This window comes from Lissotriton vulgaris, chromosome 9 (genome assembly GCF_964263255.1).
Source record: "Lissotriton vulgaris chromosome 9, aLisVul1.2, whole genome shotgun sequence".
NCBI classification, from domain to species: Eukaryota; Metazoa; Chordata; class Amphibia; order Caudata; family Salamandridae; genus Lissotriton; species Lissotriton vulgaris.
The window spans coordinates 153,760,678-153,777,602 of record NC_141697.1 but is presented as its reverse complement, the minus strand read 5'-3'; the positions used below and the strand labels follow the sequence as shown (position 1 = coordinate 153,777,602).

The window sequence follows — 16,925 nt, the reverse complement described above, 5'->3', positions numbered from 1 at the left end:
CCTCCACCAGATAAAGAGTCGAAGTTAATAGATGCATCAGGCAAGAGAGTAGCATCACAGGCAGCAAATAGCTGGCGTATAGCTAATACACAAGCTCTACTCGCACGTTACGACAGGGCACATTACGATGAGTTAGAAAAACTTCTCACACATCTTCCAAAAGAACATCAGAAGAAGGCAGACCAATTAATTCAGGAAGGTAAAATAATAACTAATACTTCCATTAAGTGTGCGTTAGACGCAGCAGACACTGCAGCAAGGTCTATTAACACTAGTGTCATGCTAAGAAGGCACGCATGGCTCAGAATCTCAGGATTCAAACAAGAAGTTCAAACAGCCCTACTGAACAGACCATTTGATCAGAAGACATTGTTCGGTTCAAGTACAGACGAGACATTAGAAAAGATGAAAAAGGATACAGAAACGGCTAAGTCAATGGGAGCATTGCAACAGCCAACGCACAGAGGTTCCTTTCGTAGATCCACCTATAGAGGGGGCTCAAAAAACACAGGAACAAATCAGCAATCCACATCTTTCACACCAACATCACCCAGAGGTAATTCAAGAGGTAATTACAGAGGTAACAACAATAAGGGTAGAGGCCGCGGAAATAATAACAACCGCAACGCCTCAACATCAAAACAGTGACTTCATACATCTCCCCCCAGACCACATAACACCGGTCGGGGGACGTCTATCACAGTTCCTACCTGTCTGGGAAGACATCACGTCAGACAAGTGGGTGAGACAAATTATCCAACATGGTTATTGCCTAGAACTCACAGCTACCCCACCAAACATCCCCCCCAAACAGCGCCCAATGAGTCAGGATCATCTGACATTGTTAAGAGAAGAAGTGCTAGCACTTATACAAAAGCATGCAATAGAGAAGGTCCCAAAGGATCAACAAGGAACAGGAGTATACTCTCTATACTTCCTGATCCCCAAAAAGGACGGGTCCCTACGACCAATATTAGACCTCAGACCTCTCAATGCTTACATAAATTCGGAGCACTTCCACATGGTCACGCTCCAACAAGTACTCCCTTTACTGAAGAAAGGGGACTTTCTTTCTACACTGGATCTAAAAGACGCTTACTTTCATATCCCAATTCACAAAGCCCACAGAAAATACCTAAGGTTTGTGTTAGAAGGACAACACTACCAGTTCAAGGTCCTTCCGTTCGGTGTCACAACAGCACCGAGAGTTTTCACAAAATGCCTAGCTGTGGTGGCAGCACACCTAAGAAGACAACAAATACATGTCTTCCCATACTTGGACGATTGGCTAATAAAGGCCAAATCAAAGGAAGAATGTCTTCACAACACACAGAAGACAATTCAACTGCTGCACCACCTAGGGTTTACGGTGAACTACAAAAAATCACACCTGCAACCAAACCAGATCCAGCAATACCTGGGGGCTACAGTAGACACAGAAAAGGCAATAGCATACCCCAACCCAATCAGAGTACAGACAATGGTCGGGTTAATACAAAAATTTCAACCACAACACTCACTACCAGCACGAGTGTTTATGCAACTATTAGGCATGATGTCCTCTTGCATACTGCTAATACCACATGCCAGACTACAAATGCGCCCACTACAAGAGTGTCTAGCGACACAGTGGAATCAGGCTCAAGGTCAGATTACAGATCTGGTGTTGGTAAACGACCGGACGTATCGCTCTCTGAAGTGGTGGAACACAGAAAACATTTCCAAAGGACGGTCGTTCCTAGAGCCAGTTCCACAAGTAATAATAACAGCGGACGCATCGCTCTCCGGATGGGGAGCGCATATGGACAAATACACAGTACAGGGGAAGTGGAGTGCGCAGCAAAAGAAGCTGCACATCAACTACCTAGAACTGTTAGCAATATTTCTAGCACTAAAAGCTTTCCAAATGCAAATAACAAACAAGGCAGTCCTGATCAGAACAGACAACATGACTGCAATGTATTATATTCAAAAACAGGGGGGGACACACTCTCTCCAACTGTCCAAACTAGCACAGGACATATGGAGATGGGCCATTCCTCAAAAAATCTACCTGTTAGCGGAACACCTACCAGGAATTCAAAATCAAATAGCAGACATCCTAAGCAGACAGTCAGAACAAGTTCACGAATGGGAACTGCACGACCAAATACTACAGCCATTCTTCCAAAAATGGGGGCAACCAGAGATAGATCTGTTTGCAAATCATCAAAACGCAAAATGCAAACAATTCGCATCCAGGTACCCACACCAAAGGTCCCAGGGCAATGCACTGTGGATAAATTGGTCCAACAAATTTGCTTACGCGTTCCCTCCTCTACCACTAATTCCATTACTGGTGAGGAAACTGCAGCAACACTCAATGACAATGATACTAGTGGCACCCACGTGGGCAAGACAGCCGTGGTTCACCACGCTGCTACAACTCTCACAAGTACCACATCAAAAGCTAAGGTTATTACCCATGCATCTTACACAGAACCATGGAGAAATAATGCACCCAGATCCCAAACAACTGAACCTAGCGATCTGGCTCCTGAGGTCATAGAGTTTGGGTATTTAGATTTACCACCAGAATGCATGGAAATCATTAAACAGGCAAGACGTCCTACCACCAGAGCATGCTATGCAGCAAAATGGAAGAGGTTTGCTATACACTGTAACAGTAAGCACATCAACCCTCTGGACGCATCCACTAAACAAATCATTTGCTATTTATTACACTTACAACAATGTAATCTAGCATATACATCTATTAGGGTTCATCTAGCAGCCATAGCGGCGTACCTACAAAACAGACAACACCTGTCATTGTTTAAAGTACCAGCAATTAAAGCTTTCATGGAAGGACTCAAAAGAGTCATTCCACCAAGAAGACCACCTTCCCCAGTCTGGAATCTCAACATAGTGCTTACCAGACTAATGGGGCCACCCTTTGAACCTATGCATAGGTGTGAAATACAATTCCTCACATGGAAGGTGGCCTTCCTCATAGCTATCACGTCACTTAGAAGAGTAAGTGAACTGCAGGCTTTTACGATTCAAGAACCATTTATGCAGCTACACCAAAATAAAGTGGTTCTTAGAACAAACCCAAAATTCTTACCAAAGGTTATTTCAGCATTCCACATCAATCAGTCAGTGGAATTACCGGTTTTCTTTCCAAAACCACAAACAGTAGCGGAAAGAGCCCTACATACACTGGATGTTAGGAGGGCCATATTGTACTATATAGAGAGAACACAAACTTTCAGAAAGACAAAACAGCTATTTGTTGCGTTTTCTCCCACACATAAAGGCAATCCCATCTCCAAAGCGGGCATTGCCAGATGGATTGTAAAATGCATTCAAATATGCTACTTAAAAGCAAAGAGAACATTAACTGTTCCTCCTAGAGCTCACTCTACACGTAAACTAGGAGCATCTATGGCATTTCTGGGAAACATTCCACTAGATGACATATGCAAAGCGGCTACCTGGGTTACACCGCACACTTTCACAAAACACTATTGTGTAGATGTGCACACAACACAACAAGCTAGAGTGGGACAAGCAGTATTAAAAACATTGTTTCAGACAGTTGCAACAGACACGGGCGACCACCGCTAGGGAGAGAACTGCTGTATAGTCTATTCATAATGTACCATCTGCAGCCCATATGCCTCGAACGGAATATGCTACTTACCAGTATGCATCTGTTCTTGGCATAGAGGGCTGCAGAGTGGTACATGCCCTCCCAGCCTCCCCGGAAACCTGTGTCTGTTCCAACACTATCTTATTTAGATACACTTACATGGGCACTCTTATCTGTATTCTACTATACTACTCCATCTAACCCTACTATGGCAAAACAATCTAAGGATGGAGCCGATGCCCATGCGCACTACCAACTAAGGGAGGAGTCACCAAGATACAAAAGACTCTCCAAGAGAAAAACAAAGTGCAATCATCCGAGCCCAACACCAGATGGCGATCTATTCATAATGTACCACTCTGCAGCCCTCTATGCCAAGAACAGATGCATACTGGTAAGTAGCATATTCCATAACCATTCCTAACTATAACGTGACTTTAACCTCTGTTTTTTGCAGTGAATGTATTGGGTTTTTGATGTAAATTAATATATTATTACCATAACTAACAAGGTCTACCCTACCCAGGCCCAACACTCATCTACCGCCAACCTCCTACTCGCACTGCCTTTGGCGGTGCGCAGCATGGGGTTGAGAGCAGGGCCTGTCTGCCAGCTGTGCATGGCCTCTGGCCGAACCCCCCCACTGGTGACCAAGACCCAATAGCTGGTTAGCCCGAGTAGCACCACAAGGCTCTCCCACGGTACTACGGTGAAATGACACAGGGAAGCGCTAAGACTGGTGAGAGTACCATGGCACACAGAAAAAACAATAATCTTTTTTATTTCCCACAAGGGGGTGTCCATCTGGGACTGCCCCACAAGGGCCATGGGCATCAGGGTTCTCCTACCATGCTCCCTTATTCCTTATTTTCTTTTTTGTTTTTGTTTTTTATAACAAGTGGACCTGGTTCCCAGGTCATAAAATGGTGGTCGCAACTTTATTTTCATGTTGTGGCCAGCCAGCCAGACCTTTTGGGTTGAGCTTGCCACACCGCAGTATTCCACGGTAGTTCCACTGTGGTACTGTGTCACATTATGCACATGCCTTTTGAACCTTAATTCTCAAAAACTACTGAACAGATTTATACCAAATCACAAAAAGCACACTTTCTGGGTAAAAATGTAACTTTCTGACAAATCTGATGGTATTGTGTTTAGCCTTTTTGGCTTTAGTGTTGTTCAATTTTCCTAGTGGAAACTGCACAGGGAAAATGTGTTTTGGGGCCCTCTTACTTCAAATCACCTCCAAGCTTTCTGAGAAGGAGGTAATGTGAATGAACCTTTTTTGTGGACATTTTCTTGAAGATTTGTCAAACGTTGCCAAAATTTCAATATAAGCCTGTTCCTAACTATAACTACACAGTGGAAACAGCCACTGTGTAATATATATGGATAGATAGAGATTTTACCTTTGGCTCTCGCCAGTAGGTGGTTATAGTTAGGACTTAGTTTCCATCGGAAAATCGCTTTTAGTTTTGCCAATAACTTTGGTGCTGTTTTACGAATTAGAAATTGAATTTGAAAACCCCTTTGATACTCACTAAAACAACCAAAGGTTACAGGGACAATATAGTTATGAAATAGAATTAAACATTCCTCAGAAATTCACTGAAAAAACGAAGGTTACATGGACGTTATAGTTAGGCTTAGCATTCACATGCACAAAACCATAGACTTTCAGCAGTTGTAGTTACCGGAGATACCTATAACTTACGGACCCGCAATGTACTGCTTATGACCTCACGTATTACATCACTCATGACATGGTCATTCTCTGATGACATCACTGATGACATCTCGAATTTCATCGCTGATGACATCATCCACAGAACCACTCACACACCCACTCACACACCCATACAACCACTCGCACACACATACAACAACTCGCACACACATACAACAACTCACTCATCCACTCACACAACCCACTCAAAAACCCATACAAGTAAAATTGTATCAGCAAAAGTTTTGCTGCACTAAGGTCACCTTCTTCTCAACTTTCAGGATCATGCAGAGCTGAATCAAAAAACCTATTTTGTATTACCACAGTTTTTACATTTTTTAAAGAGATAGTCCATGTTTCCTGATTTTCGGGCTTTCATCCTACTCTAGTTTGTGTTACAAACCGCTGTGAAACCCTTGGGTGATTCTAGACAGCTACAGACCTTCTGAAAAGTAAACACATTCTGAATTCAGCAAGGGGTAGTTTGTAGATATATCAAGGATTTCACAAAGAAACTAACCATTGAAATAAAAAAATATTGAAAATGAGTTGGAAAAAACAACCATTTGTGACAATGTTTTAATTTCTAACTTCTTGTCACGATGGCCTATTTACAAAAGCAATATACCATTATACCCGCTAGACCCTTCTGTTTGCGGAGATATTTAGGGTTTGAAGGTTTTCCTACATCCAGAAGTACCCAGAGACAACAACAGAGCTGCACCGTACAGTGGCTTTTTTATTGTGGTACAGAGCAATTCATATGGTAAAACATAAAGAGTGAAAATGGCTATCAAGGAAAACTATGTATTACAGAAATGGACACCAGATACGGAGTTCAAAAGCAGTGGTTATTTGTACATCTCTGATTTTGTGGGTACCCATATTAGCATGTGATTCTGAGGGCATTTCTCAAAATGTCTTCTTTCTTACACGTCCTATATTTGGAAGGCACGAATGCAGAGAAATGCAATTGGTAATAACAAATGTTATACTATTTTGTGTTCCCCCAAGTCTCCCGTTAAAAGTGGTACCACCTTTGTGTAGGTAGGCCTAGTGCCTGCGACAGAAAAGTCGCCAAAGTGCAACATGGACCCATCACATTTTTCCACTGAAAACTGACCTTTTTTTGCAATGTGGGGAGCTGCAGATTTTGTGCCCTAGCTAAGCTGGCACCTAGGGAAACTTACAAACCTGCACATTTTCGAAAACTAGACACCCAGGGAAATCCAGGGACGGATGACTTGCATGTCTCCCACCAGGTTTTCTTACCTAGATGCCTTTGCAAACCTCAAACCTTGACTTAAAACACACATTCACTTCACATTTCTGTGAGACAAACTTCTGGAATCTGTGGAGAGCCACAAACTTCCTACCACCCAGCATTCTCTCATAGCTCCTGATAAATAAGGGCACTCACTTGTGTGGTAGGGTCAGTGCCCGCCACAGAAAATGCACCAAATTGTTTTTGGGCCAGGGCACAGCAGCCACCTAGAAAAACCTACCACAGACAGACCTTTTTGAAAACTAGACAACCAGGGCAGTCCAGGGAGGTGTGCCTTGTGTATCCCACAAGGTTTTCTCACCCACAGTGCCCTGCAAACAAACTTTGCTTACAATTGTGTATTTTCCTTGCATTTCTGTGACATAAACTTCTGTAATCACCAGGAATCCACAAAATCCTTACCATCTAAAATTCCTCCACTTGTTAGTATAAAAATGCTACTCTACTTGTGAGGCTGGGCATACTGTCCACGGCAGGCACTTATGAAATCAAAGTAAACAGGACTCCCGCGGAGCGACTCTCATTGACCCTAGTTGGCTTAACATCTATTGGGGGGCTCTAGGCCCAGCCACACAGGTTTGGTAAAAAAATGTATCAGGACAAGTGGGGGGAAACCTGAGTGGTAGTAATTTGGTGGATCTATCAAATCTGGAAGTTTACATGAACGAAATGCGTGGAAAATAGGCAGTTTTAGAGTTTAGAGAAAGCTTGAGATTTGCACGGCATGGTGGGTAATAAGATGTTGTGGAATTCATGCAAGGCACAGCACAATGGATTGACCCGAAAGTCTAGTTTTCAGAAATGTGTGGGTTGTTAGATTTCCATGGGTGGCCACTGAGCCCAGGCCCGAACACTAGAGCCCCCCCCTATCTTCGATTTCTCCACATTGCATTCTGGGGCCTTCTTTTATCACAAGCACTTGGCCCAGTCACACAGTGGGGTAGCATTTTTATCAGGACAAGTGCGGGAATGCTGGATGGTAGGAACTTTGTGGAACCCTGCATCATACATATGCAAACAATATGTGTGATTTTAGTGAAAGTCTGAGATTTGCACTGCATTGTGGGTGATAAAATGCTGTGCGATCCACACAAGGCATGCCATCTTGAACTCCCATGGATGTCTAGTTTTCAGAAATGCCTGTGTTTGGTAGAATTCCCCAGGTGGCAGATTATCTGAGCCTGAAACATGCAGCCATTCAGTGTAGAAGTACGTTGATATTGAAACTTAATCCCACTCTGCTACCCGTATGTAAAAAAAACAAAAAACTGTTGTTCCCCGTGGGGCGGAAAGACTCTATTACACATTCTTTATTGGCTCGCTGCCAGAGTAGCTCACCCTAGCCTTTTGTTTGTATTGGCACCATTTCGAAATCCCAGGTGTCTAGTAGCCGTTCTATCACCTGTAGGCACATTTTGGGGAATCGCCCTTATTTGTTAGGGTGGGGGTTTGGCCCATTGCCCTCCAGCGGCGATCCCCAAGCAGGAATCTACTAGGTACCATTGGAAAGGGCTGACCTCAGTCTCACGTCTTGCTTAACTTTTTTCTACTGTATTCCTCCTTTCTTTGGTACTCAGATCGACCCCCCTCTGTTTGTTTGCTATTAGTGTTGTAAAAAGATTGTGAAGAGTTGTCTAGGTATACGAAGCCACTCACATGAATTCAGGGTATTCCGTTGGAGTGATGCTGCGCCTACCTCTCCCCTCTTATGCAACTCTCAGCTCAGTGAGACCAACACAAGCTGCTAGCTACTCAAAGGGAAGAGGGAATTTGATATTTAGAGACAGAGAGAGATTGCTCTGGCTTCACACGGGAGGGCTGGAATCACCTTACATCAAGTAATCCCTCGTGAACTCTCGGTTGCATCAATAGTAAGCCAGGGAGTCCTAAGAACACAATAGAACATGGGTTATAATCAATGTTAAGTTACCTCCCATTCAACATGACATTATAGTGGACTAACGCAATAATTTACAAGCAGTGGAGTTGCTAATAATTTCTCATACTCAATGCAGTACGGATATCTCTCCGTTAATATATCCTCCTAATACTTCTCAGATAGACAGATTATTAGTTCATTAATACAGGCCTCGGAAGAGTTGCAATCTAATGTCTATTCTCTCTCACAATAGTTCACAAAGTAAAGTTCTCAAACGTATTTCATTTGGTAACTGGGTATGGCAAGTATTAATAGTTCGCACAGGAATCTTCTCAGTCCAATTATCAAAATATTGTGCACGCGTGAAAAACAAGGGGGGCATTGCCGCTTTGCGCTAAAGAAACTAAAGGTTCAATCTAACGGTTGGCTCTTGAATTTCTTTTCTCCTGTCCTGCAGGTATTGATGTCAGTTGCCGCTGGGAGGAAGCTGCATCGCCGTTGGAGAGTGCCAGGTAAGATACTGGCTTGGGATTTCCTTCCGATCATCAGGCAAGAGCTTCACAGTTGGAAGCCAAAGCAAAGTAGGTTTCTTGTGTTGGGGCGCGGTATTTATACTTGTGCCCCAAAGATGGCCACCAAAACATGTGCTTTGCCGAAGTCTTGAGAGATTATGCGAGACTACAGCAAAAGCATGTGGGAAGTGAGATGGGTGTGGTCCTTCTATGATTTGCTGGGACTCTGACATTGGGAAGACACAAGGATGGCTTGTGTTGAGAAATGCAAGGAGCAGGGGAACAGGAAAATGCAAAGTGGGGGGCTGTGGGGCACTGAAGGGCAGTATTTGGTGCTCAGTGAGAGAATTCATGATGGGCAAAGGTAACTGCCCCTCCCAAAGACCGCCTCAGAGGGCGAGGTTTATTATGAAAGAGGGCATGAAATCTTTGCATGAGGCGAGGAACATGGATAAAGGAAACTGGCTCCCAATAGTTGTCTGCTGGACTGTAACCTTTCCAATCTATCAGGTAACGGAAGCAGCCATAAATGTGTTTGGTGTCTGAGATCTTAGCATTTCGTATTCTTCATGACCTTCAACAGGGATGAGAGGAGGGGCCTGCCCTGTTGACTAGTGGGATGATAAGGTTTCAACAGAGAAATTTGAAAAAATTGATTTATTGGGTTTTCAGGGGGAGGTGTTTCACCATTACTAATGGGGAAAGGACCAATTAATCTTGTTTTTAGTATATATTGGTTTTCTAGGCTGATTTTACGAGTGGATAACCAGATCAAGTACCCTTCCTGGAATAATGTGCTGACCGACCTGTTTTATCAGCTTGCAGTTTCATCTTGGTCTTAGTTGCACCAAGATTCTTGAGCAATTGTTGTTGAATCTGAAGTAACTTTTGCACATGATCTGAAACTGTAGGGACTAGAGTTGGAGTAGACAAAGAATGCAATGGAATGGCCCTAGGATGTCGACCTGTTAAACTGAAAAACAGGGAATACCCAGTTGCTAAGTATGTGCTGTTGTGCACAACTTCTGCTAAAGGCAGTGCATCGTCCCGTTGACTGGTTACGGTGAACAACAAACATTGCAACATTTGCTCCATGGATTGATTCAATAGTTCTATCTGCCCTTCAGTTTAAGCATGACAAGCAGACGATAAAGCAACTTCAGTGTCCAGAGATGTACAAAGGGTCCGCCAGAATTTTGAGGTGAACAGTGGATCTAGATCTGAGAATATCCTAGGGTGGGGTAACGGATGCAATAGACAAAAGCAAAGATGGCGAAAAAAGTAGAACCCGTCAGTCATTAATGTCTCACTGTTATTGGGCAATGAGTCCCCATCTACCCATATGCTGGATTTTAAATCTCTGGGTTTGACACATAGTTTTATAATGCCATTGGGTGATTTGGCCAAGACTATGAGGTCCAGCTGTTCTGACACGGCAGCCTCTTATGTGACCTGCTTTCCCCACATCCTCTCAATTTCTTTTCTCATCATGGAAACTTTTTTTCTGTGTGTACAGCACCTTCGGCCAATATTATTTTGTAGGTAAAGCTTTAAGCTAAATCATCTTGTCATTTAAACCCTCTGGGTAATTTTGCTTTCTGCCCCTTTCTCCTAATTCCCTTCTAGGACTTGATCTGTGTGGATGGAAACCAGTTATATATGTAAAGCCACCTGTTGAGGACCCCAAAGACTCATATACCTTGGCTTGGATTACTTACCCTTACACTCTTGATATGACTCCAAAGGTCCAACCACCTGTATGGGCTTGTCACCATACGCCTTCATTCTTATATCAGGGGGTATTTATCTAAGGCCACCAAGCGTGGACAGTAACTCTTCACTAATTAAGGGTTCCTTAATCATCTAAGACCTGCATTTATTGTCCTCCTATCTTAAGAGTAAAGTAGGAGGTATCTATTTTAACATAGTGAGCCTCACAAATTTGCAGGATAAACTCTTCACCTCCGTCATCTGCCCTGTTATTCCTCAAACCTATTAATCCCGTTTCCCCTTAGGCATTCTGTCCTAATGCCTTCATGTTTTTATGTCCTGCCTGGGCAGCGCATGCTGTATTAGAGTATGCACTTGAAGCCCCGCCCACTCTCCGCCCATATTTTTCATTGGCTTGTGTCTTTGTCCTTTGTAAATGCTAGCTTGTGATTTGGTAATCGGCTTGTTAGTCCCTCCTTAGTACCGCCTTGTCTTCATTTGTAACCTCCCATGAGGACTGGCCCTTTTACTTCTGTTGTTACACCGTCTGTATTATTTAGTCTGTAAGCACTATTTCTTTAGTGAGTTTTGTGTTACTGCAGGCACGACGTGCTTTGCAGCAACATTCAGCACGCCATATACGCTTTCACTTTTTAAGCAGCAGGGGCATTGGTGGCCGCTTTTTTGGAATGAGGATTGTTTGTGCTTTTGGCATTGTAAATGACAAAAGCGTAAACTCTCGCATTTGTGACACCTATTGCTTTACAAATATATATTCCAAGAACCCCATGCTGCGCTTGCACTTAATAGAGGCCACACCCCTTTCTTTAGCGGCTGCTCGTCTAAAGAAAGATCGTGGACTCTATTAAGTGCAAGTGGGGCATATGGGGTGCTTGGAAACAAACAATTTTGCAATTCAATAGGTCTTACATTTGCTGGAATTTAAGCTAGTGACATCTACAGTGCCAATAGCTCAAAGTCTCGTAAATACGAGACATATTGCATTGCAAATGCTTGTTAATCCTCTATTTAACTGTGCCATGGCGGGTCAGGATTAGTCAGTAGGCTCATTTTATTTGGTTACGAACTCTGTGTGTTGTCTTCTGTTGTATATTCGTACTTGGTTCAATATGGCTACTTGGTGTCTGTAGTCCTTTCTTAGTGTTCCTACCTTCTCTACCTCCCATAGTACCTAACCAGGATCGGAAGGCGACAAAGATCCCAAAATCTAACCAGGAGAGGACGAAGAGTGTCCCAGGACCGGAAGGGGACAAAGATCCCAGGACGAAGTGTCCCAGGACAATAGTTCCAGATGTAGAACCGGGAGAGAACAAAGGATGTCCCAGGACTGGAGGAAGACAAAAGTCTCACTATTAGTACCGGGAGTGGACAAGGGGAGTCCCAGGACCGGCAGAACTCTCAACAGAGATTTGTGACGGACAAGAGTTCCAGTACCACGACAGAAAGTTGTGACAAGGTGTTTTTTGAACCTGCGTTTAGAACCAGAATTTTAGCCCACAGTACTGAGACAGTTTGTCCACAAGAGAAATTAAATTTAAAGGAAATTCAGAGGCCCGAATAACAACCAGAGGCTCACAACCCGAGAAAAAGATCAAGAACCTAGACACCTGGTCCAGAACTAAATTTTGGACTGTAAGAAAACTGGTTCCAAATTTACCTTTGGGAATGTTCTTCCAGAACTGTTCTTTCTTCAAAATTAGCGAGAATCCGCAACGGACAATTACTGATTGGAGAAAGCGAACTCTCTATTTCCGTTTTTGATGGCCACAATGATGGCTTGTAGAGAGTGGACTGGCTCTTCATTTTTTGTCAATCGAAGGGGAGAAGGTGGTCATCATGATCTTCATCATCATTTTCATCTTGATCCTGATTCTCTTCTTTCGTGTTCTGGAAGTTCATGAGGTCCCTGACCTCCTAAGTGTTATATGTTTCCTTCTTCGTGTTTCTTCATGCTTTAACTCTTACTATGTGTTTGAGTCTTTCATTTGTGTTTTGTTTGTAAGGGGAGAAGATGTGTTGTATATTCTTACTTGGTTCAATATGGCTACTTGGTGTCTGTAGTCCTTTCTTAGTGTTCCTACCTTCTCTACTTCCCATAGTACCTAAGTGTGTTCTATCTGGTGTGTGTGGAGATTCCAGCCTTGGCAGTTGGCCTGGTCAGCTGTGAGGTTTTACTGCTCTGCTGTCTAACTTAATAAATATATCTTAATTACCTGAAGACATGTCTTGCTGCCTACCTAACCTATTTACAACATCTTCCATCCGGCTTGTGTTCCACCGAAATGTTGGGATAGTTTTCAATTTCTGTTTAACCGGCTCCTGGTAGAAATGTCAGAGGTGCAGATATTTCCTTCCTCCTTAAGCACCCTATCAGTCAGATTGTGCTCCTGTAAAACATTCCAAAAAGTCAGACAATCCTGAATAATGGGCAAATAAAGTTACTAATAAAAATAAAGTAATATTACCAGTAGACTGAAAGAGATGATCTGCAGCTTAACTCGTTTTAGGTGTTTAACATACACACTAGAGCATCCTTTCACCCAGAAAGAATGCTTCACCATATACTTAGTGTCTCTCATAATCCTCCTGATGACACATTCCTAAAATGAGCGCTACCCTACCCTCTCATGAATGCTCATGATCTTTTCCAGCAGTATACTAAGAGCTGAGCAGCTCTTTTTTAAATTCTAACAAGCAGTTATTTTCTTCAGTCCCAACAGCATGCACCCACTAGTCATTCCTGATCACATGGCAACTGTTTGTCCCTGCGCATAACGGGAGTCTCGTCAGGGTGCCTTAGCAATGCTTGTTAACAGTATCCAGGCAAGACAATACCAGGAACACACCAGGAAACATCTTGTTTCTTCCATGTTTGTCAGTGAAGGTGTCAATCTGCTCCCAACTGTGATGCCGACTGCAGGCAAAATGACAAGGTCTGTTATGATGCTCTGGTCAGGAACAATGTCACAGTCAGTCATACTTACTCCATGCAGGCCACTTCTGTATGGTGACCTGCACGCCTCCATACCAGGCTGCACTTCCACTGATGATCAGTTAATCCATTCTCACTTGCCAGAAAGGAGAGCTGCTTTCCTGCTTGCAATGCATGTTAGAGGCACTGCTTCCTGCAGTGATGATGTGCTGCAACAATACATATTGGGCACATCTGAGCTCCTTGATGTTCCTCACAATCACTGCCTGGACTTATTTTTTCTCATGATCAGTGGAATGTCAGATAGCTGGCGAGGGATGCAGATAAGAGTTTCAGCAATTAGTTCACAAACACATTACTGAATGGGAGGGGAGCCGCTTGGCAACTGCTGGTTATCGAACCCACAGCAATATTCCACCAGCAGGCATTCCCCTTTAGAGAGCTGTGCCCATGGCATGAGAGTTTGCTGCTTCAGAACACTTTTGTGGGCCATGGGCTAAGCATGGGTTTCCGGGCCTCACATGCGGTGTTTGGGACCTTAGACCACTGATATTCGTGGGCCCAACCTAGGATGGCACAACAAAAACGCTTAATTCTCAGGGCAGCGAGGGCAGTGATATGCTGTTTGTAGTGAACAGGTAGTTTTGGATTCATTTGTCTGCAAGATGGGGTTGCCCACAGGTATGGTGTGCGGCAGAGTCCTCCATTGTGCAACAGACGTTCTGGTCGATTTCCTTCTATAATGGAGGAAAGTCACTTGCCTACTTGTTTCACATTTCACTTATCAGTTGGCAGACCTTGCTTACAGCTAAAGGGTCCCCGGCCTGCTGTAGACAAGATGTCTGCCATGCATTTACATAAAAGAAGGCGACGCTCTCAGCAGTCTCCTGTTGAGAACTGGGTAGCCTTTTGATTGCTGTTAGCGGAGTGCATGCCTTTAGACCAGGAGGCTGCTAGGTGCTGAAATAGAAGACAGCAGGACCCATGGGTCTGGTGGAGAGATGTAATGCACTGCCCTGGTGAGTGCAGAGAAGAAGGTTGCGTTAAATTTAGCAAGTTCGCGTTTATCCTTCAATCTGCGCTTTAGTTCCTGCTGGCTGGCACATCCATGGAGTGCATGGAACCTATGGCAGCAGCAGCAGCTTTTACTGCCCAGGTCTTTTGTATGGTGCCCACCCTCTGCACCGAAGGTCTGGCGTTTGCGTTGTGATCAATGTATGTCACAGAGAGCTGAGTGATGCTGCACTGCAAGGCCTTTAATCAAAACAACGGGGATGCACAGTGTTGTGCCAGTGAATACTGTGCTCCCAGTGGTTGTTGATGTCCGCATCGACTTAATGTGTTTCTCCTCATTGTTTGGGAATCGTTATGGTCACAAGTTCCATCAGGATAATTCACAAGCAATAAATCAACAATATCTGTCATTAAATGTGGGTAGAAAACCGGGGATAAAGATTGTAAACCGAGATTGGCAGTAGATCGACTCAAATTCTGCTGCTTGGCATTCCACGCCCTCACAAAAAAAGCAGACTGTGTAAGCATATGTTACCTTGGCTTTCCTTGTGTAGCGTGACCATAGAAACAATGATGTCCTCCAAGAAATGTGTGTCGGTGCTACATGTTACATAATATGTTTAATAATAACATTTGCACATGCACATTTTCAGTATAAACGCATTCAAATGAGAGGGAAGATATAAACACAATACTAAACACAACACGTGACATAACAGAATATGACAAGGTGCACCGGGTGCTCCAACTAGGAGAAAGGCAATTTTAATTGTGAGGTCATTGAACCCAATCATACTAGATGTAAATATAAAGCCAAAGCACAGTTATGGAACCAGGGTGCTGGGCTAAATGGGCTCCAGGGTTCCCAAGCTGCTCTAATGTTTGCAAATCTATACTGTTTGTGAAACCCATAACATATATGGAATGCAATAAACCGATCCAGTGCAAGTAGCAGGAATACAGTATTATAGCATTTGCAAACAGCTAGTGTTTGAAAAGATCTGAAGGTATGGATAGATACTCTCTCTTAGAATGGTTCATTGTAATCTGGCCAAAACGGTTGTTTTCCACCTCTTTGGAATTCAAAGAATGTTTGCAACGCTAAATATTTGTGGCTATTTAACCAACACAACGGAAACTAAACACAACAATATTGAGTGTGTAAAGGGTTACTACAAGGCAAGGTTTCACCGTCACAAAACTGTGGAGATACTCCAACCTCAGGTGCAGAGAGGCACACAGAAGCAACAGATGAGGAGCAGCCAGGGCTCAAGGTGGACCACTAGGGACCCTGTATCAGGAATACCGACAAGCCGAACTGGAGGTGGACCACCGCATATGGCAGGTCAAGATTAAAAATAAAGAGATAGATGTAAATAGCAAAAGGTAGTACATAGAGAGATTTGTCCATCATCTCAGTTGAACTTGCAGGTGTCGATATCTTGAGCAGCCAGTTTTCAGTCACTGGTGCGGGAATGAGGGGCTCAATGGATTTACACCAACATCAGGTACTGACGAGGTTGACTCTTGCACAGCCTGTCTTTATCTGGTGGTGAGTGGTGCAGTAGACTAAGGCACCATGCAACATCGTAGGGCTCCTTCGATTGGCTCCCATTCATAGAGTGGTCATAGCATGAAGGCAAGCACATAGTGCATCAGCAAGAATTTGGCTCCACTGACTGCTCGCTGAGTTATACACAACATCATCTTCAGTTCATGCAGGGTCAAAGTCCAAAAGATGTTCAGTATATGGCAGAGGACCAATGCAGGTTCACTGTCCAATGGATTCCACAATGTAAAAGGTCCAGTCAATCATTCGGGTGGACAAGGAGACCTGGATCATGTGTACCCTCCTCTAAAAGTAGTCTGGGGATAGCTGGTCACTCTGTACAGTTACAGTGGCTGGAGATGACCCATTATGGAAGTTATCTGGCAAATGTTAGGAGCATCTCCAGACTATCTCTGCCAAAGTGAAAGCAAGAAGTGTGGAATGGGGTTGTTCTCTAATGGCCACACTCATTCTCTGTCTTCTATTGGGTCATTCTTACAATACCTCTGGTAGCATTTACAGGTAACTCTATATTGGGCATACTTTAATATTGATCATAATTCTTGTTTGCAAAGAGTTATGCCAGTAATGGCTGTAATGTTCACACAAACGTATTTAATTTAAAAATAAATGCATACAGGGGCATGTTGGCACACACGTTGG

The 16,925-nt window shown here is 43.6% G+C and overlaps 1 protein-coding gene across 2 annotated transcripts in view; it reads left to right on the top strand.

The window, feature by feature from the left end:
* Positions 1-16,925, top strand: part of MIDEAS (mitotic deacetylase associated SANT domain protein) — a 664,701-nt gene that overhangs the window by 189,624 nt on the left and 458,152 nt on the right. For both annotated transcript variants that reach the window (XM_086937252.1, XM_086937251.1), the window contains exon 2: positions 8,982-9,036. The gene's annotated coding sequence lies outside the window, so the exon portion shown is untranslated. The remainder of the gene's footprint in view (positions 1-8,981; positions 9,037-16,925) is intronic.